This window comes from Onychomys torridus, chromosome 16 (assembly GCF_903995425.1).
Source record: "Onychomys torridus chromosome 16, mOncTor1.1, whole genome shotgun sequence".
Lineage (NCBI taxonomy): Eukaryota > Metazoa > Chordata > Mammalia > Rodentia > Cricetidae > Onychomys > Onychomys torridus.
Window position 1 is genome coordinate 63,949,662 of NC_050458.1, and position 22,809 is coordinate 63,972,470.

At 46.3% G+C, this 22,809-nt stretch overlaps 1 protein-coding gene across 1 annotated transcript in view; it reads left to right on the forward strand.

The window, feature by feature from the left end:
- Positions 1-6,588: 6,588 nt before the first annotated feature.
- Spats2 (spermatogenesis associated serine rich 2) overlaps positions 6,589-22,809 on the forward strand; it is a 66,653-nt gene continuing 50,432 nt past the window's right edge. Inside the window, exon 1 of the mRNA XM_036208947.1 lies at positions 6,589-6,759. The gene's annotated coding sequence lies outside the window, so the exon portion shown is untranslated. The remainder of the gene's footprint in view (positions 6,760-22,809) is intronic.

Sequence of the window (22,809 nt, forward strand, 5' to 3'; positions counted from 1 at the left end):
TTCCAGACCTCAGTTCCACTTCTGTGCTGAGGAAAACTGGGCCATGAATTGGTTAGTTTGTTAGTTTTTAAGTTGTGTGTGTGTGTGTGTGTGTGTGTGTGTGTGTGTGTGTGTGTGTGAGTGAGAGAGAGAGAGAGAGAGAGAGAGAGAGAGAGAGAGAGGTGGGGACATGTGCATCATGTGAGTTCAAGTGTTCAAGGAGGCCTGAGAGGGTGTTAGATCCTCTGGAGACCGAGGTATCAGTGGTTTACAAGTCACCTGACACAGACACTGGAAACCAAATTTGGGTCCTCTGCAAAACAGCACAGGCTTACCTGTCATCTCTCTAACCCTAAACTTGGCAACTTGGCTCTGACAAAAAAAAAAAGTGCTTTGGTGTGGGAGACAGAGACTGAAAACTGACCTCTGGCCTCTGCAGGCACATGATGCGGACATACACTCAGGGAAACACCCACACACGTTTAAAATAATAAAAAAAAATACAGGAGTCAGGCTTGGAGGCAGAGGCAGGTGAGTGAATCTCTGTGAGTTTGAGGCCAGCCTGGTCTAAAGAGCCAGGGCCACATAGAGGGACCCTGTCTGGAAAACAAAAGCCAAACAAAAGAATGAGAAGGGCCTGGGGGACTATCAATGTGTTCTGCTTCGATGTCTCCAGAGCCATCAAGGCTCCCATTACTTCACTTTGGACTTAATTTTTTTTTTCTCTTTCCTTCCTGGAACCCCACAGCAGTTTAAAATGACTGCATTTCTATATAATTGGAATTTGAAAGCCTGTGACTGCTTAATCTGGGCCTAGAGAGTGGGAACTCACTTCTCCTAGCAGGTGGACTCTCTTCTGTAACTGAGGGGAGCGTCTGGCCAGGTAAGGCCCTCAAGCTCCAGTTCTCCGTCAGGGTGTGACTGCTTCCGATGTCCCCATCTTTGATCATGTCACTCCTAGTTCCTGTAACCTCCCCACCCAGTCTGAATCTTTGCCCTTCTTTTCTGACCTAGCTTAAGGTTTATCCCTAAATGACACCTCCACTGATTAATTCTACCTTCAGTAATCTTTCCCTCTGAATTCCTTTAGTAGTCTTGTCTAAATTGTCCTGGCATTTTTTTGTTTTTGTTTTTCTTTGCTTTTTCAAGACAGGGTTTCTTTTTGTAGTTTTGGTGCCTGTCCTGGATCTCACTCTGTAGACCAGGCTGGCCTCGAACTCACAGAGATCGGCCTGGCTCTGCCTCCTGAGTGCTGGGATTACAGGCGTGTGCCACCACTGCCTCCCTACTCTTTTCGGGTCTTTGGTGGATATATGTACTCTCATTTCTCTTGTGGGGAGGAGACCTTGTCAAGGATGTGGAGTTCTAGGTTGGAAATGCATTTGTGGTTAAAGGCATCCTAGCTCTTACATGACATCTTGTGTGTGTGTGTGTGTGTGTGTGTGTGTGTGTGTGTGTGTGTGTTTGGGGGGGGGTGCTTTTATTTGTTTGCGTTGTTTTTTCTCTCGCTGCTAGGGTGCCCGAGTGTGCCACTGTGTACCACAAAGTGCTCGGGTGCAGTGCCCACGGGTGTCATTGTATGTCACATGCTCTTGCATCTCTCTCTTTTTTTCTCTGTGTAGCCCTGGCCATCCTGGAACTCACTCTGTAGACCAGTGGCCTGGAATTTGGAGATCCATCTGCCTCTGCCTGGGATTAAAGGTGTGTGCCACCACCACCCGGTATTCTTTCTTTTTTTAAAACAAGACCTCCCTTTTCTTGAATGAGCTGCACACACGTAATGTTTTTCGTTAGGACTAGTGAGGTGGGACAAGGCTTATAGGAGCTCATGGACAAGTCTGGTGACCTGAGTTCAAGCCCCAGGACCCACGTGGCGGAAGGAGGAACTCACTTCCATAAGCTGTCCTCTGACTGCCACACTAGCATGTGATGTGACACATGTGGATGTGCACACATGCCCACACAGAATCAGAGAAATAAGCCATTGAATTTCCCTGTTATACAATATGTTTAGGAGAGGCACTTTTCATGTGTACATACATGTATGAGCTGGATGTGTGTGAGCATGCAGGTACTTGTGTTCTTGCACACACACACACACACACACACACACACACACACAGGACATGCGGGTCTTCCTCTGTGGCTGTTGCATTACTGTGAGACAAGGTTTCTCACTGAAGGGTAAGCTTGCTATTTCAGCTCAGTTTGCTGGCCAGCCAGTGAGCTCTCAAGATCTGCCTCTCAGTGTTGGAGCTATAGGCTTGTGAAGCTATTCCTGGATATATGTGGATGCTGGGATTTGAACTCAGGTCTTCAGGCTTGCAAAGCAAGCATTCTTACCCACTGAGCCACTGGAGTTACTTCATAACTCCAACAGATTAGTTTTAAAGAATGTAGACTCCACTGGGCACGGTGGCACACACCTTTAATCCCAGCATTCCAGAGGCAGAGGCAGGCGGGTCTCTGTGAGTTCGAGGCCAGCCTGGGCTACAGAGTGAGTTCCAGGACAGCCTCCAAAGCTACAGAGAAACCCTGTATTGAAAAACAACAAAACAAAACAAAACAAAAAATCCTAGTACTTGGGAAGCACACACACCTTTAATCCCCGGAAGTGATGGCTGGGTGGAGAAAGGTGTATAAGTCCTGAGAAGACAGGAACTAAAGGCTTTTCAGCAGAGGCAGGTGTTTCAGCTAGAGACTTTTTCAGGCTGGAGCCTTTTCGGCTGAGGAAGCTCAATCGCCTAGAGGCCTGTCGGCTTGAAGGTTTTTCAGGCTGAGTCCTAGAGGTAAGAGGTGGCCTGTTCCTTGGTCTCTCCGATCTTTCAGCATTCACCCCAATATCTGGTCCCCGGTTTTTTATTTAAAGACCATTTTACATTCAAGTTACAAGCTTCCTTTATAACTGGATACTCTTATTAGAGGTGGTGGTGTCTTTGTTTTCTAAGTGGCCCGATTGATGCCTACATGACATTTACCATTTATTCGGTTCTTTTTTTTTTTCTTTTCTTCTTTTTTAGTTAAGAGATTTTCTGTTCATTTTACATACCAACCACAGATTCCCCTCTCCTCCCTCATTTGTTAGGTTCTTACATCAACTGAGTGAAGAAAGCAGGTATCTGAATGCTTTGCTGCATTTGTATGTAGATTCCCTAGTCAGCTGATGTCTGACTTAGTGTCTCAAGTAGGCAGATGACCTAGTCTTTGCTCTGTGTGTGTGTGTGTGTGTGTGTGTGTGTGTGTGCGCGTGCGTGCGCGCGCGCGCGCGCGCCGCGCCAAAAATAAATAATTTATTTGAGACAGGGTCTCACTAAGTAGCCTTGGCAGGCCTGGCACTCACTATGTAGCCCAGGAAGTGGTCTCCAAATCACAGAGATCTGCCTGCTTCTTCCTCTTGAGTGCTGAGATTAAAGGCGTGGGCTGCTACACCTAACCTATCTTTTGTTTTTTGAGACAAAAACTGACCTGGAATGTTCCAAAGCTAGGCTGGCTTGCAAGTAGGCTTCAGGAATTCTCCCATCTCCATCCCCCAATATTCACCTAGTGCTGAGGTAACAAGTCCAAGCCACCAGTCTTGATTTGTTTTGTATTTGTAGAAGGGTTCCAGGAATTGGACAATTCTGATCCTCATGCTCGTATGACAAGCACTTTATCAACTGAGCCCTGCCATTTGCCTCCTAAATCTTTAAAATTGTATGTTTGGAGTAGATTGGACTCTGTTAACCAGAGACCATTGTGCTTCAGAGTTCTTTGTTTTGTTTTTTTCTCTTTCTTTCTTCCTTCCTTCCTTCCTCCCTTCCTTCCTTCCTTCCTTCCTTCCTTTCTTTCTTTTGAGACAGGGTTTCTTGGTGTAGCCCTGGCTGTTCTGAACTCCCTTTGTAGACCAGGCTGGTCTTGAACTCACATAGATTCCCTCCTGCCTCTGCCTCCCGAGTGCTGGGACTAAAGGTGTGCCGCACCACAGATAAATTTATTTTTAGTTTTTAAATTCTATGTATGTATCTGTGTGTGTGCACAGGAGTGCAGGTGCTCCACAGAGGCCAGGGTGTAGGATACCCCTCAAGCTGGAGTTACAGGTGGTCATGAGCAACCTGGTGTTGGTGCTGGGAACTGAACTCAGGTCCTCTGGAAGAACAGCGTGCACACCACCACTGAGCCATCTGCAGCCCACGCTTCAGCTCACGCTTCAGCTCAGGCTGGTTCAGAACCCACTATGTAGTCCAAGGCTGTTCTGAAACTTGGGCTTCCTCTATCCTCAACCTCTTGAGGATTGGAATTACAGATGTGCATCACCACAACTGGTTTGGCTCCAGTTTTGTTTCTTTCTTTGTTTTTTTTTTTTTAGCTCCTACCCATGCAAAGTTAAGGAACATAAAACTGGGCACCTGGAACTCATTATGGAGACCAGGTTGGGCTTGAACTCATAAAGACCCATCTATCTCTTAAGTGCTGGGATTAAAGGAGTGTGCTACTACATCTAGCAACTTGTTTCTTTTTAAAAAGACAGCATCTTGGTTAGAACTCACAGTCCTCCTGCCTCAGCCTCCTGAGGGCTGGAGTTACAGTGTGTGCCACTATACATTGTTCAATATCTTTTATATATATATATTAAAGATTTATTTATTATGTGTACAGTGTTCTGCCTGAGTGCCAGAACAGGACCCCAGAGCTGTGAGCCACCATGTGGTTGCTGGGAATTGAACTCAGGACCTTTGGAAGAGCAGTCAGTGCTCTTAAGCTCTGAGCCATCTCTCCAGCCCTCTTTTATATTTCTATATAAAGAAGAGTGCCCAGGGGAGAGCAGTTAGGAGCACTTGCTCTTGCAGAGGACCTGAGCTTGGTTTATAGCACCCACATGGTGGCTTACAACCATTCACAAACTCCCAGTTCTTGAGGATCCGATATTCTCTTCTGACTTCTGCTGGCACCAGGCATGCATACAGTGCACATACATGCAAGCAAGACACACACACACACACACAAAAATCAATCTAAAAACATTAAAATTACATTGAAAAAGGACATTGCCTAGTATGTTTAAGGCCCAGGGGGTGGAGGGCACCAGCACCCCCATTCAGCATGGTGTAGGCCTTAGACCTCCTAGTACTCAGGAAGCTGAGGCAGGAGGATCCAGAGTTGGAGGCCAGCAGAAAGTTTCATAGCCAGATCTTGTCTCAACAGAAATAAAACCGTGCAAACCAAAAAGAACAAGGATCAGATGAGGATGTATGACTTGACTGACACATACCGTAGTACAGTCAATTATACGACCGGGGACCGGAGCGATGAACGTATGGAAGTCGAGACTGTCCTGCCTGTAGTGCCCATCTAAACGCGCAGGCACAAGCTTGAGGTGTTTCTGCCTTGTTCAATGATCTGCTTGGCTTCAAAGGATGTGAGGAAAGGACAGACTGCCGTTAATATTTTCAGTGATTTAGTCTAAGTCTCAGCTTCTACCAGGGGTATCCAACCTTTTGATATCGGGACATGATTGTCTTTTACAAAGTTCACAATCCAGATTTTAAAAATAATGGCCCAAACAGAAGTCATTGTTTAAAGTAAATTCCTCGGCTTGCATGTGAGATGGACATGGGGGAGCCGCCCCTTCTAACCTCTTGACTAGCCAACCCGTAGGACGCTAACTCAAAAGACACATCATCAAATACTAGAGGTGATCTGGCCCTGGAGAGGTTGGAGATTTCGAGTACTGATTACGAAGATAGGCATTATCAGAAAGGTTCGATAAGAGGCGTTCCTAAGCACTGCCACGTAGAGGGATGTGAGGCGGTTTGCCCGTACGTCCATTCTCTTTCCTGACCCTCTCCCTCCAGGCTGGGTGGCCCCGAGGCTCTGGAATGACCTTTAGGAGCAGAGGCGGGTCCCGCAGGGGTCCAGAGTTAAAGGGTGAGCGGTTGAATTGCACACCGCCAGAGAGGACTGACCTCCTGCAAAAAGCGCTAGGCTCCCCTTTGGGAACCTTCGGCCACCTCCGGAGAGTTTCGGCTCTTTCCGCCAGTTCCCGCTCGGCTCTTCACTTATCCCGGCCGCTTCCTCCAGCCTTTTGGCGGTCCCGCACGCGGACGCGAGTCCGCGCCCCACCCGTGCCGCCGTTCCTTCTCCGTTTGGCCCCGGACCCGCTCCTTCAACCCCTCAGGAATTCCCGGTCTCCCGCAACTCCGGGGCGCGAACGTGGCGCGAAGGAGGGGCGCCCGAGAGGAGCGGTAACCCGACCGCCCGGCGTCGCCCCCGCCCCCGCCCCCGCCCGCCGCGCGCCCTCCCGCGAAGGGGCCGGGGGCTCAGGTCCCCCGCCGCGCGCGCGCGCGAGGAGCATCGGCGGCGCGCGCCCTGCGCGCTCTCTGTCTGTCTGTCTGGGGCGCACGCGCACGCGCGGGCTCCGAGGCGGGGCGAGCGAGCGAGCGAGCGGGCGCGGGCGAGCGGCGCGGGCGCGGGCGCGGGCGCGGGCGCGGGCGGGCGGACGGGCGAGCGGGCGAGGGTCGCTGTGGATCCGCGGGCACTCCGGCCCCAGCGGCGCCTGCGAGTCTCTGCCGGCCGCCCGGCGGACGAGGGGAGCGGGGAAAGGCGGCGGTGGGGGCGGGGCGGCGTCGGGCCTTGGGCGAGCTCGGGGAGGAGGAGCGCGGCAGCGACGGCGGCGGCTGCCGAGGACCAGGAGGAGGACGAGGAGGAGGACGAGGAGGCTCTTTCTCATCCCAGACCCAGGAGCGTCCGGGACGCAGAGCCCGGAACTGGGCGGACGCGGCGACTGCAGGGAGCCCGGGCTAGGTGAGGCTGAGGGTGTTGGGTGAAGTGGGTGGCGGGGGCCAGAGGTGGAGGGAGGGGGCTCGAGGTGAGGAAAAGAGGGAAGGGGCAGTTGTTGGGGGTTGGGGTACCGAGAGGCGGGGGACCGTGAGCCCTCTGGGACCTGCAGTGTTCAGAGGGCCGAGGGTTTGCGGGGGTTCCTGGGGCGAGCGGAGCACAGGGGTCCGAGTTGGGGAGTTTCCAAAGGGTAGGCCGGAGAAACAATGGAGTGAGGGGGACCCTGGCGTGAGCGTGTGTGCGGGACTGGATTTAGGAAACTGCGTGCGGGATCGGACAGAATGAAATGATGGGACCTTGGAAATGCGAAGTGCAGCGAATCGGGCATGTATAAAGTCTTCTGCCTGGGTGTCAGCGGTCCTTAGGACGCCAGTGCCATCATGGGACTTGAAGGATGGGAGGACAGTTTCGGAATTTGCGAGGAAAACGGACTTGAAAAGGCAGAGACATAGGAGTTTGGTCTTGAATTAAAGCACAGTATAGGATAGGTGCACTAGAGAGGTAGTCGGCTCTCAGTTCATCCAAGATGGTCGGATTTTTTTTTTTTTTTTCTAGAAAGTGGGTTAGTCTCAGACTTGGCCCCTTGCTAAGGCATGCAAGCCAGTCTTTCAATAATTTTATTGTTATTTGTAGTCTATTTTATTGTAAGGGAAAGCTGTGATAGTTATTCCCGATCAACTCAGCAGACTGCTGTACATAATTTCTCAGTATTTATTGAAGCAGGAGAGGGCACGTTACCAGAAATATCTTGCTAGGAGTAAGGTCAGTGATACTGCAGAGTTCAAGGTGTTCGGACTGGAAAGTATTGAGTAGCTGTCATTAAAAATCTAAATTGTTTATTCTTTGTTAGAATTTCAGTTTCCCACTGAGAAATGTTCACAAACCATCTAATTCTGGTTTTGTGCTTAGGGAAGAGAATTGGGGATTTTGTTTTGAGAAATTGTTCAGTGATGCGAATTCCCAATGATCAAGCTGCCTCACTACCTTCCAGTTCGACTTAAGATGATTTGGGAATGCTGTGAAAAAGTATTTCTGAGTTGTGGAATTTGTAGCCCCCCTCCCCCACTTTGGAGGGTCTTACTCTGTAGCCCAGGCTGGCTTGGAACCAGTGTGTAACCCAGTTACTCTTGAAGTGGTGCTTTTGCCTCAGACTCCCCAAGTACTGAGATTACAGGTGTGAGCCACTGTGCCGGACTTGTGTTTTCTTGATATTTGGATTTCAAGACGAATCTGATCTAGCACTGACTAGAAGACCCTTGGTTTTGAAGCTGCCATTATTATTACATATTCATAGGTGTCTGTTTCTGTTCAGCTTTTCATTTGTGAGATGTTTTGCTGACTCATCTAAACTGAAATTTCTGGGCATTTATCAGTTTATATTTTTCAGCTGTGTCTCTGATACCTTATAAATATCCAAAAATGATGATCTAAATTACACTTTTAATAATTCTTTCTGGGGGGTGGGGTGGAGGCACACGCCTGTAATCCCAGCACTCAGAAAGCAGAGGCAGGTGGACCTCTGTGAGTTCTAGGCCAGCCTGGTCTACAGAGTGAGTTCCAGGATAGTTACACTGAGAAACCCTGTCTTGAAAAAAATTTCTGTGTGTGTCAGTGGTCAGTGTGTTTGTGCGTGTGAGTGCAGTGCCCCAGAGGCCAGAAGAGGGGGTTGGATTCCCTGAAACTGGAGATACAGTCAGTTTTGAGCTTCCTGAAGTGGGTACTGAGAATTGAACTCTGATCTTCTGCAAGAACAGTACATGCTCTTAACCACCAGAGCCATTTGTCAGGTCTCTAGATTGTTCTTAAATTAAAAAATATGTATATATTCTGAGATGATAACACTCTATATCTGGTCTGTAATTCATGGTAATTGATTCTGTCTCAGGCTCCAAAGTTATGGGATTACACACAAATGAAGCAATCATGCCTGGCCTTTATAGGCTTTTTCTAGAGCCCGGACACACTTGGAACTCTGATCCTCTTACCTCAGCCTCCCAATTGTTAGAATCCCAGGAATGAACTGGTGTATCCACCCTTATCCTTTTGGGAAGAAAAAAAAAAAAAAAAAAAAGACGTGTGTGTGTGTGTGTGTGTGTGTGTGTGTGTGTGTGTGTGTGTGTGTATAACTGGAGTTACAGGCAGACAGTGAGCTTCCTGATCATGGGAGCCAAACTCCTATGGAAGAGCTCCCAACTGCTAAGCCATCTCTCAAGCTCCTCTACTCCTATCTTGGTTGTTGTAAAGCAGTATGAACTGGTGGACACTTGAGTCTGATGTGACAATGGTAATTTGTTTCCTTCTTGCCTTCCATCCCCCACCATCCACTGTTGTCCTCTGGTTTTTGGAGATGGTCTTGTAATATAGCCTAGGTTCTCCTTAATCCTTTTGCCTTAACCTCCCGGATGTTGTGATTACAGGCATGTACCACCATGTCTGACTGACAGCAAGCGATGCTTTTGCTTAGGATTAGTTTGTAGAATAATTCCATCTGTAGAATTTTTGAAGTTTATTGCTTCTTTGGTTTTAAAGTTTCTAGGTTCTAGTTTTTGTGCTAAAAACATCTCACTAAGATCCATCCTGTGATCACACTTGCTTTTGCTGTTTAGTCTAGCTGAAGTAGTGTGCAGTGCATGGCACCCACACTTACAGAAGTCAAGATGGCCAGCTGCAGAGCCAGAACTAATTATCTTGGGAAAACAGTTGAAACCTGCTCAGTGCTCAAGTGCTCTCCAGGCACCTGTTGATCCCACAGTTGATACTGGCATGACTTCTAAATATAGACAGGACACTTAGAGACCCAGAATGAGCAGAACAGAGAAGCAGCTGGGGCCCGAGGCGGGAGCTGCAGGTTACCGTCCAAAACATCAGCACAGTCCATGGGGAGGCTGATCAGGGTACAGAGGCTAGTTACCAACAGAGGGGAGAGGAGGGGAGGAGAGGAGGGGACGAAGAGAGGGAGAGGTATTCTCTTTTGTTGAGGTTTAATGTAGTCCAAGTGCTATACTATATAGTCACTCAATACTGGTGTCAAAAGAAATTCATATTAACTACTTTTTAAATTGCTGCTTGTAGTTTCCCGTTGCAGAACCACCATGTTAAAGCTGGGAATGAAAAAGACAGCCACTTTTCCTCTTGTTTAGAAGTACAACTGCCTATACCAGTCTTGCATTCACTCGGGACTGGGAGGAAAAGCTTGCATTTGCTCTGTTTCAGGGAAGGAGGGTCCATGCCTTGTGACTGAAAGACTTTGTAGACGAGGACTCTGCCTTAGCTGCTTAGAGTGTGCTCTGTGTTACGAGGATGGCCTGTCCATCCCCCGTGTACTGAGGTCCTGAGTTTTTGGTAAATCATCTGGACTCTAGACAGGGAAACATGCCTGGTCACCTTACCACTTTGCTTGATATGTTTCACCACAAAGGGTTTATTCTTTCTTGGTGGTTTTATTTTTTTTTATTACTGTGGTAAAATACGCTTCTAGGTCAGTCAGGTCTACACAGACCTCATCTCAAACAAACATACCGCAAAATTTTACTATTTTATTTATTTTTTTACTAAATAAACCAGAATCAGATTAGAGGACGTTTTAACCATTTTAATTGTATAGACCACAGCATTAGTACTTCCACATGACTGGATACCATCTTTTGAATTTTCTTCTGAAAAGGAAACTCATTGTGTATCAAACAGCAACTCCTTATTCCCCCTAGCCTCTGTCAACCACCATTCTATGTCTTCCTCCATGAGTTTGACTATTCTGTGTATTTCATAGAAAGTGAAATCCTGTATTATGCCCCCCCATGCACACTTGTGCAATGTATTACTGAAATCCTGGGTTCGTATAAGCCTCTTGCCATTCCCTAAGTAGCTGAGACCAGGTGCTGACCACTGCATCCTCCATGCTGCATTTTTGTTATCCATCCTTAGTGGACATTTATGTTGCTTTATGTCTTTGGGCCATTGTGAATAAGATCTACTCAAGTTCTTTCAGTTTTTAGTGTATTGCGGAATCAAGCCAGGTCTGATGCCTGTGCCTTCAGTCTGGATCCTCAAGGTCAGTTTGAGCTATAGCACTAGACGTCTCACTGTGGCCCAAACCGGCAAGGAGTTCATATGTAATCTAGATTGGCTTTGTGTTCATTTGTTCTGAGACAGGGTCTCCTTGTGGATCCCTGGCTGCCCTGCAGCTCAGTATGTAGATCAGACTGGCCTCGAACTCACAGAGATCTGCCTGCCTCTGCCTCCTGAGTGCTGGGATTAAAGGTGGGAACTACCATGGCTGTCTTCCTGGTTGGTCTTGAAGTCAGTGTTGCCCTTTTACCTTTCTCTTCCAGACATGTGCCATGTACTTGGCTCTCTGAATTTCATGTTTTGAGGAAGCTTAGTTACTTCTGAATGGGAATTTCATTAGCTGCTTATCTGAAGATAGCATTCCACCTTATGTGTAAGGGTGCTGCTTACTCACTTTGTCTATACTGGCAGAATGATTTCAAAGAAAATGTTTTGCTCAGTTTTCATCTTCCAAATGTAGAAGGAACCATTTCTGCTATACGGATCTTTTTATCTACATATGCAAATATGATGCCATCTTCAGAGTGTTGTCTCTATATAAAAAAGTGTCAATAGTGTAGAAAATTTCCAGTACACTTGGGTACACGTTTTTCTTCATTTGAAGAGGTTTTACATGTATCAGTTGCTGGTAACTGTTGATCTCTTTTGTTGGCATGTTTGTTTCGTTTGCTTATTTTGAGACAGGGTTTCTCTTTGTATCTCTGGCTGTCCTGGAACTTGCTCTTTCGACCAAGTGGCCTCAAACTCACCAATCTGCCTGCCTCTCTGCCTCTGCCTCCGGAGTGCTGAGATCAACTCTCGTTCAGCCTACTGTTGATGATCTTTTATATCTAGTTCATTCATTGAAAATGATCCAACTACCTGGCATATGCTTGAGTTTTTTTGTTTAGTTTTTGTTTTTAGATAGGGTTTTGCTAGGTAGTCCAGGCTGATCCTGGAAACTTGGGGCAATCCTTCTGCCTCAGTATCCTGAGATTACAGATGTATACTGCCACACCCAGCTACTTCAAATATTTATAATAGTTAGCTGGAATGTTTGAGCAGAACAGGAAGTTAGGTTGATGTAATTTGATTCCATTTTCTTTCTTCTCATGGGTGTGAGTTGTCACATAACACCAAATATAAAGGTTGAGATAGCTATAGGAAAATGTCCCTTAGGATGGTCTCACCTCCCATTTTATTTTTTTCTAAATGTCCTTTGGAGGTTAATTATCCCTATATCTTGCCTATGATTATTGGGCCTCAAAGTGGCTTTAGGTTCATAAGCTGTTTGCCTGGAGCTTTGTGGAGACTTACTGAGGCCACACGCACTGTGGAGGGGTCTATCTGAAGCTCAGGCCAGCTGCTTGATAGTTGGATTAGTCCTGAGCTACTTTACATATTTGAGGCTTATAAACCCTTTGTCTGTCGATTGCTGAATAGTGGGGACTCACCAGAGGCCAGCACTTACTGTCAGTGTTCACGTACAGTATGGTAGCTCCTAGGAGAGGGTTTGGAAGTGTGCATCATGGCTATACACATTCTGTGGAGCCCCAGCCTTCAAGACGTTCTTCAGGGAGAAGATGCAGCTTAGCTTAAAGTTATTTTCTCTAGCCAATGTGCTGTGACAAATTTGTGGTTAGGTTCAAGTTCATTAGAAGTTTTGGGGCTTCTCACAAGTTGCATGAGGCCTTTTTACTAGTCATAACATTGGATTGCTGGAGTTTCCGACATCCCTCAGCAGAATGACATGATTATTGGCAGTGGAGTGTATATATGTGTACATTCTTTAGGTAGGCTACAGAGTGTTGACAGTGAGGAGGAGGTAAGACCGTTATATAATGTATTTGAGTGAGGATATATATTAATGAAAGGACATTTTAAACTTGAAAATGCTGCCGATGTTAGTTCTTGTTAGTCTGGGTGGGGGTGAAAACATGGGTTTGTAAAGCCTGCACTGTCTTCTGTGTTGAATACCTGGGTCTGTTCAATGGTAACTGGCTTGCTACTGTGGTAAGCCCGCTCTTAATCATACAGCCCTACTTTCCCTTGAATTACCCTCTTGGTCTGTGATTATAGCTTGTTGATGTGGTTAGCACGCAGCTGGCTCTTGCTGACCAACCGTTACTCAGATTCTAAATATGCGTTAGTGTGTGGCAGAAGTGTTTTTTTCGGCTTATTTTGTTTGGGTATACCATTCTAATAAATTGCCTTTGTAAGCCTACCTGCATATTCTGAACAAACCCGTTATGTAAGGATTTCAGCATGAGGGGCTTTATTATATTTTAATTAATGAGTTAAATTTACTTTTGTGACAGGATCTCACTGTTCAGTCCTAGGTGGCCTGGAACTTGCTATGTGGACCAGGTTGACCTTGAACTCACAGAGATCTATCTGCTGCCTCTGCCTCCTGAGTGCTGGGACTAAATGCATCACCACACGCATTGGGTCTGTGGTACTTAATGAAAGTAATGAAATTTGTTTACAGCTAATATGGAAGGACAAGGAGCTGATGTGGTGATGTGCTGAATGATTGGTGATGCAGAGCCACCATAGGACTAAGTCAGCATTAGCTTAGACCCAGACTTGATGGTAGGTTAGATCCAAACATTTTTCAGAAATAGTTTGCCTAATTTCTTGTTGGCAGTGCTTACAATAAGGTTCAGTTGTATAATATTTTGTTTTCTTTCTTTTAAAAACGGTTTTATTTATTTTTATTGGATGTGTGTGAGTGTTATGCCTGTGTGTGTGCGTGTCATGTGCATGTACTGCCTATGGAGGTCAGGCAGATTCAGACCTCTGGGACTGGAGTTGCAGATGGTTGTGAGCTTCCATGTGTGTGCTAGGAACTGAACCTGGTCCTTATAAGAGCAACAAGAACTCTTAACTGCTGAGCTGACTCTCCAGCCCCTTGAAGTCTTATTCTTACTTGCAGGTGTTTTGCCTGCATGTATGTCTGAGCACCATGAGAACACCTGGTGCTCTTGAAGGGCAGAAGAAGCCATCAGATCCCTGGACCTGGAGGTGGTGTGAGCCTCCATGTGGGTGCTGGGAACCTAGTCTGTCCTCTGTAAGAACAGCAAGTGCTCTTTTTTTTTTTTTTTTTTTTTTTTTTTGGTGGAGCTGAGGATCAAACCCAGGGCCTTGCACTTGCTAGGCAAGCACTCTACCACTGAGCTAAATCCCTAACCCCAGCAAGTGCTCCTAACTGCAGACTATCTCTCCAGCCCCAAATTTTTGGTTGGACAATGAAACTGAGAACATAGAATTGTTACACTGTGAAATAGCCAGAGTATATTATTATTGTTTATTATTAATTTTCTTGATGACTGAAGTTTTTTGTTTTTGTTTTTGAGACAGGATCTTCCCATAGCCCTGGCATCCTGGAGCTCACTTTGCAGACCAGGCTGGCCTTGAACTAACAGTTTTTTTTTCTGTTCTATCCAATATTGGGGTTATAGGTATGAATGCGTACACTATACCCTGCCTCAGATTTTTTTTAAAATTTAATGTGTATGGATATTTTGTCTGCATGCAATCTGTACACAATGTGCTTGTCTGTCCTTGGAGGCCAGAAGAGGGTATGGAGCTCCTGGGACTGGAGTCCAGAAGGCTGTGAGCTACCGTGTAGGTGATGGGAACCGAACCTGGGTCCTGTGCAAGAGCAGCCAGCGCTCTTCTTAGCTACTGAGCCGTCTCTTCAGCCCCAGAATTGAGTCAGACCTGCTAAAAATTACGAATTTCAGTAATTTTTAAAGTAAGTATACAGTGTAATGGGTTTCATCATAGCATTTTCATACGTAAGTGTCATATTTTCCTTTTTTCTCCCTTCTGAGACAGAATCTCCCCATGTAATCAAGGCTGTATTCAAACTTCGGACCCTCCTGCCTCAGCTGAGCTGACAGCAGTTTGATTCCTAGATGAAGATCTGTTGAATGGAGTGATGATCAGGCTAATGCCGATGATACAGCTCACAGCACTTCTGTCAGGCTCTTACTCATTTTTATTATGGCCAGATGCTATTTATTTGATATAAATGACATATTTTGTATATCTCTCTTTTGACTACTGGTCGTTTTTACCTTTGGCTATTATGAAAAGTGCTGCTGTGGCGGGCATGGTGGTTCATTCCTTTGATCCCTCACGCAGAGACGGAGGCAGACAGATCTCTGTGGTTCTTGAGACCAGCCTTATTTACCTAGCAAGCCTGCCAGGGATATATAGTGAAATATTGTCTTTTTTTTGAGCTGAGGCTCAAACCCAGGGTCTTGCTCTACCACTGAACTAAATCCCCAACCCTTTTTTCCTCTTTCTTTCTTTCTTTCTTTCTTTCTTTCTTTCTTTTTCTTTGTTTCTTTGTTTCTTTGTTTCTTTGTTTCTTTCTTTTTTTTTTAAAGGGCCAAGCAGTGGTGGTACACGTGGTACACGTCTTTAATCCCAGCATATTCAGGAGGCAGAGGCAGGCAGATCTCTGTGAGTTCCAGACCAGCCTGGTCTACAGAGTGAGTTCTTAGGACAGCCAGGGCTACACATTCTTTTTTTTTTTTTTAAAAAAAAGAAGATGCTGCTGTCAACACTCCTGAATTGTGATATTTGAGTACCTGTTTTCAGTCCTCTTGGGTCTATCTGTCTGTCCCTGAGTGGAACTGATGGGCTGAGTAGGAAGTCTGAGATTTTGAGGAGCTGCCATGTAGCTTTCCACCGTGTAGCCCAGTCTGGGTTCAAACTTGTTACTTTATTTTTGGATCTAGTTGGAGATGACTGACTTTCTGATCTTCCAGACTCCACCCAAGTGCTGGGATTACAGGTGTGTGCCACATCTGGTTTATGCCATGTTTGGTATTGAACTCACAGCTTCATGTGTGTTAGACTAGCATCCTTCCAAACTCTGCCTCCACCCCTAGTTGAGTCTTTCTTCTCCTGTGGAGGCCCTCAAAGGTTTCCTAGTGAGGTCTGAGCTTACTTTACCTAGCAGGGCTGCATTGGAGGATTACTTGACCCTGTGTGTGGTCACCAGGTGATTGGAGAGGGTCTGCACTTAGCTGTGCTAGGGGGAGATCTCTTGCCCCACCCCTTGGCATTCCTATAAATAATAGCCCTTTAGAAGATACAGGAGGGGCCTGGAGAGATGGCTCGGCAGTTAAGAGCACTGGCTATTCTTCCAGAGGTCCTGGGTTCAATTCCCAGCAACCACATCGTGACTCACAACCATCTGTAATGAGATCTGGTGCCCTCTTCTGGCCTGCAGGCAGAACACTCACTGTACACATAGAAAATAATAAATAAATAAATGTTTTTTAAAAAAAGATACAGGAGGGGCCTCCCGAGGCTATCCTGTGTTTCTGTTTCTCACCCCTCTATCCTTTTACCTAATACTTCTTATCCCTCTCTCCTCAAAATTACCCTGCAGAAAAAGTGGGACCGGGTGTCCCCACATTCCTCGAAGTTTTCTTTATTGTCTTATGTGTGCGTGTATGCATGTGCACCTTGTGTGTCCCTGGTGCCCACAGAGGCCAGAAGAGGACGTTGCACCCCTGGAACTCAAATGGTGAATGGCTGTGAGCCGCCATGTAGGTGCTTTGAACCAAACCTGGGTCCTCTGCAAGAGCAGCCGGAGCTCTGAACCACCGAGCATCTCTCCGGCCCTCCTAGTTGTGGTCCTGATTTGCATTTCTTTAGTGACTAATGATGTTGAGCATCTTTAAAAAATGTGTTTGTGTATGCGCCTGTGTGAGTTTATGTGTGTCTGTGTATGCAGCAGTGCGTGGAAGGCAGAAGAGGGCACTGGACCCCTGGAACTGGAGTTACCCACAGGTGTGAATTGCCATGTGGGTGCTGGGAACTGAACCAGGGGCTTCTGCAGTAAGTATTCTTTACCACCGTGACATCTAATTTTCCAGCCCATAGTTGAGTGCCTTATCATATGTTTTTCTCTTTTTGTATCTTCTTTAGAGGAATGTATATTGAAGTCTTTTGCCCATTTTTAGAATTAATTAAATTGATTAATTTTGAGACAGGTCTCTGTTACCCAGGCTGACCTGATGCTAGGTTTAGACTGCTAATCTTCCTGTTTCAGATTCCCTATGACTATTGGACATCAGTGGCTAGGAACACTTAGCTCTGTTAGTGTACATGGCTTGCAGTCAGTAAATATTAGCTGATACTGCAGTTATGATTACATTTGCTATCTGTTACCTGCATTGGCAGGAAACATTGCTTACTTTTTCCAAAGTAGGAGATGAGGCCACAAAACCTATATTTATTGTCAATTAAAGTTTGAACTGTCCGTGTTGATACTTTGCTTTGCTTTTAATGCCTTAAATCGTCAGTGTCTAAGTCATCCCCAATGCCATTTATCAGTCAGCTGTCTGGGGGTCCTAATGCTCTACCCAGGTAGGAATTGTGGGTAAGCAAAGAAAAGCTTTTTCTATTTGGCGTCCTCAAGCCACAGAATGCCACGTTTGAGGTTGGACTGGGATCCCAACACTTGTAGCTCTTAAGCACGGAAAGCTTAGGGTCTGCTGCTCTAAGTGCAGTTTTAGGCATTTTACTTGAAGCTTATTGCTCTGAGCTTTAACAACCATTGGTTACTTGGTAGCGAGTCACAAGTCTCAGCTTCCAGCAGCAGGGAACAAAGGATGGCGCTGTCCAGTGCTGTAGCTCTTGTGTAGGCCTTAGGTGCTGAGCCCTTGGCCCTACGGGTGACGTGTTATGACTCAGGCCCAGGATATCTGAACCCTCAGCCTTCAGGTGTCTGAGCTCCTTGGCTCTTTAGAGTTGGTTCTTTGCAAGTCTTCCAGCGACCAGGCCCTGTAGTTTCCTGTCTTCCTTTGTCCCCGGCGTCCCTGAGGCCTCCGGTCCCTGCTGTTTGTCTTTAGCTGCTTCTGACAGGGCCACTATTGCCATCTCGAGCCTGCTACCACTTGCTGCCGCTTCTGCTGTACTTTCTTGTTCCCAGCTCAGCCTGCTCAACTGACGGTAAAGGACAAAAGTAGGCTAGACAGGGCTGGGCACTGTGACAGATGCCTTTGACTCCAGAGCTCAGCGGGTAGAGGACACTCAAGGCCAGCCTGGGCTACATAGTGAATTTAAGGCCAGGCCGAACTGTATGAGACCCTGTCTCACTTTTTTTTTTTTTTTTTTGAACAAGAGGGCATGGTGATGTAGATGTAGCTCGGGGGTCAAGCACTCACCTGCTGTGCATGAGGGTCTGGGTTCTGTCCCCAGCAACAACAGCCAAAAAAGGGAGCAGTGGAAGATCACTTGAGTTGTTTTTTTTCTTTCCTTCATGTTTATGTTTATTAGAAACTGACAATCTGTATAAAAATATACCAGATTGGGGGCTGGAGAGATGGATCAGCAGCTAAGAACACTTATTTATTCTTCCAAAGGACTCAGTTTGGTTCCCAGCACCCATGTGGAGTAGCTTACAGTTGACTGCAACTCCAGCTCCAGAGGATCTGATGCCTTCTGGCCTCTGTGGGCATCCATACACACATGGTAGATACACATACATACACACAAAGAAAAAGAAAAAAAAATCTTAAAAAAAATATTCCAGACATGCTGGATTGATAGCTCAGGGGTTAAGAGCATTGACTGCTTTTCTAGGATCTGAGTTTCAATTCCAGCACCCACATGGTGACTCCAGGGGACCCAATGCCTTCTTCTGTTCCACAGGATCCTGCATGCATGTCAGACCACATAGCTCACACAATCACACACACATACATACAAAAATAAAAGATAATAGTTAATTTTTAAAAAGTAAGAAAAAAAAAACCTTTGAAATAGTAATCGTGAGAGACCTTATTGATTAGGATTCCCTCTTCCCCTGCCACAGCCACATCCTTTTCCTCTACCTCTGCTTCTGCCTCTCCTGCAGAAGCTTCCCTTTTCTTGAGTCAACATCCACAGGTAGGGTATCCATTGGTAGGCTGTCAGTAGAATACATTAAACAAGCGCTGCATCCTCGAATACTTGATGTTTCTTGGCGTGCGGGTTCTTTTCCGGCTTTAAGGCATGTGTCCATGCTGACGGACATCTAGTCTCTGTGTTCCTTTCTCAGTCCAGCTTCATCAAGAGCCTCACAAGCTTCCTTCTGATGATAGCGCCTCCACTTTCCAGCTCTTTTGAGTCACTCTTCCTGCCTCAGCCTTTGGAGTACTGTGACTACAGATGTGCACCAGCCCAGCTGAGGAGAGCCTTTTGTTGGGCCAGATGTTCTAACAGTAGGAGGCAACCCAGGCAAAGGGCTCTATGCTGGCTGGACTGGTTAGCGCCTGACACAGAAAGGGTGTGTCAGGTGACACAGGCGTTTGCACCAATGGTGATGTCAATCATAACTTGCTTCAGGGGGTCGCTTCTCTTCTAGCCTGGGTGAAAATAGCTGCAGGGTCATTCAGAGTCCACTGGGACTGAGGGCAAGCAGGTGTCTGGACTAGCTTTGTGAAGCACGCTGCCTGGGGTAGTGCCTGTTTAAGCAGCAGCCAGCTGCGGGTGCTGTGCAGACTCCTCAAGGCAGCCACAGAAAGGCCAGAGCAGCCAGTGCTGGCGTGAGGGCAGCCTCTACCACTGCTTGGTTGGTTGTCTTCACTGACATCTGGTGGGGGACAAGGGGAGGGTCTAACAGCTGTTAGTCACCGAGCCGAAGGCTTTGGCTCCCAGTACCTTAGCTTATTTAGGGAAGAATTAACACTAAAGGGGTGCGTTCAATAGAGACAGCATTACAGTGAACTTGTAGTATTTAACGATGCTCTAGCAGTGTTTAACTCTTGCCCAAATATCTCAGGAAGATCATCTAGTCATCATCTAGTTATACTGAGTTAGACAGTCTTTCCTTCACTTTGGTGAAGTCTTTGGGGGAAGTCACTTTTTATATTTAATGGTCCTGGTCATTGATGCATTACTCTCCCCACCCTACTTGGTGCTGGAGAACACAGTAGGAAGCACTTTCCCAGCTGCCAGCCCTGTAGGACCATTGTCTTTCTGCTGTTGTGACGCAGCTCTATTAGCTGGTCAGAAGATAGAAGAAAGGGATCAGAGGAAGTATTAACTTAGACTTTTATTCTGCAGGGAGGGTCTTTTGTTTGTTCAACAGGTTCTTAACTACATATGTAGTCCATCCTGTCCTCAAACCTAATCCTCCTGCCTCACCTGTTGAGTGCTGGGATTATGGGAATGTATAGCTGTGGACATAGAACTGTACTACTGTGGACTGACTGTTTTCTGACAGGGTTATAGGTAGACTGCTCATTTCATTATGCCATGATGTGGAGCAGAATATATAGAAAGCTGGCCACAAATCTAAATCTGGTGGTCATTTTCTTGGAAAAAAATGATGTGAATTGTATCCATTCAGCAACTAGTGACTCTTCTGATCTCCTTTGATGTTCTTTCTCCCTGTGTTACCCAGCTTTGTCCTGAACTCTCCTGTCTTTCACCAGGCCTCCATACCTGTTTCTGTGATCTCTGCCTGCAATGCCACGGGACTGAATGAGTTTTATTTTATGTATGTAGGTATTTTTATCTGTTTATTTGACTACAGGTTGTGTATTCTCTTTTGAAAATCATTTACATATTAATTAATAATTGTGTATGTGTGTGGTGGCATGTGGATGTCACAGGGCAACTTTTGAGAGTGAGTTCTCTTTCTACCATGTGGAGTCCAGGGATCAAACTTAGGTTTTCGGGGTTTGGTAGCAAGTACCACCCCCTTGAGCTGTCTTAGAACCCACCCCTGTTTTTTTGAGACAGAGTCTTATTGTCCAGCCCTGGCTGGCATGGTCCCTGCTCTGTGTCTGCCAGGCTAGACTCGAACCTGCGGCAGTGCTATTCCCTATGTCTCCTGGTGCTGGGACTGCAGGTGAGGCCACCACCCTGTTGTATCTGTACATACTGTAACAAACAACACATCCATCTTGTTACCTCTGTTGTCTGTAATGAGATGCACTATTTATGTACTGCTGGAAAATGGGAACAGGCGTAATTGAGTAGTCTGTTGAAGGACCCCTGATATAGCTGAGAAAGTATAATAAAAAGGTGAATCAAGCCAGGCATTCTGGTACACGTCTGTAGTCCTAGCATCATCCAGCAGGTGGAGGCAACAAGATTGTGAATTCCAGGCCAATAGAGACTCCATAGCAAGATCCTGACTCCAAAAAAGAAGCAGACCAAAAGATAAGCCAGTAGTAAACCTGCTAATCAGGAATGCACAGAGGGGACCAGTGTTTTAGCTGTGGCTCGTGAAACACTGGTTCAGATCTCAGCAGCCACTTGGCCACTCAGAACCAGCCATAGCTCCCATTTCAGGAATCCTGTCTTAGTTACTTTTCTATTACTGTGAAGAAACACCATGGCCAGGGCAGCTTATAAAGGAAGGCATTTGTCTGGAGGGTGAGTCCGTGACTGTCATGGCAGGGAATACGGTGGCAGGCAGCAGGCAGGCAGGCTTGGCGCTGGAGCAGGAGCTGAGAGCTTACATCTGATCCACAGGCACAAGGGAGACAGAGACAGACACGCTGGGCCTGGGGTGGGTTTGTTTTTTCTGAGACGGTCTCTCTATGTAGCCTTGGCTGTCCTGGAACTCACTCCGAGATCTGAACCAGTGTTCTCTGGAAGAGCAGCCAGGGCTCTTAATTGTTGAACTACCTCTTCAGCCCCACTGAAACAACTTCTAATTTAAAATTTATTATGTATACAGTGTTCTGCCTGCATGTATGCTTGCATGCCAGAAGAGGGCACCAGATCTCATTATAGATGGTTGTGAGCCGTGATATGGTTGCTGGGAATTGAACGCAGGTCCTATGGAAGAGCAGCCAGTGCTTTTAACCTCTGAGCCATCTATCTTTCCAGCACCATGTAATATATTTTGTGTATTCCTTTTTCTGTTTAATTTCTCTTTTTCCAGATTAGTAGTGTTCCAGGAACTTGGAAAACATAAATTAATAATACATTGTGAGCTGTGTGTGGTTTTCAAGAGACATTAAGCTATTAAAAAGGGGGCTGGAAAGATGGCTTAGAGGTTAAGAGCACTTATTTATGTTCTCTTTCAGAGGACATGAGTTTGGTTCCCAGCACTCAAGTCAGTCAGCTCACAACCACCTGGAACTTCAGCCCCTGGGAATTCCAGAAATGCCCTCTTCTGGCCTTCATGGCCATGCATACCACACACAAATACATATAAATAGGGCCTGGAGCCAGGTGGTGGTGGCGTAGTGGCGGTGGCACACGCCTTTAATCCCAGCACTCGGGGAGGCAGAGCCAGGTGGATCTCTGTGGTTTGAGGCCAGTCTGGTCTACAGAGTGAGATCCAGGACAGGCTCCAAAGCTACACAGAGGAAACCCTGTCTCGAAAAACAAAACAAAACAAAACAAACAAACAAACACGCCTGGAGAGATGGCTCAGTGGTTAAGAGCACTAGCTGCTCTTGCAGAGGTCCTGAGTTCAATTCTCAGTATCCACATGGCTGCTCACAACTGTCTGTAATCCCATTTCCAGGGGATGAGATGCTTTCCTTTTGACCTCCTTGGACACATTGTATACAAATGAACATTTGAGCAAAAAACTCATATTCGTAAGTGGTCAAAAGTATTTTGTGACAACATGAAAATTATACTAAATTTAAGCATCAGCATCACTAAGAAAATCTTTTGTGTGTATGTGTTGTGCTTGTGCAGATGTGTGTGTGTGCATATGGAGGCTAGAGGTTGGGTGTCTTCCTCAGCTGCTTTTCATCTTACTATTAAGCTTAAATTTTATTTGTAAACATTTTTTTATGTGTCTGGGTGTTTTGCTTGCATTTATCTTTCTGCATGTATGCCTAGTGACCATGGAGTCAGAAGACTGAACACGGGCCCTCTGCAGGAGTTGCGGGTGCTTTCACTGATGAGCCGGCCAGCTCTCCAGCCTCTTGTTTCAGTTTTTTGAGTCATGGATTTTCAGTGGACCTGGTGCTTGCCCATTTGGTT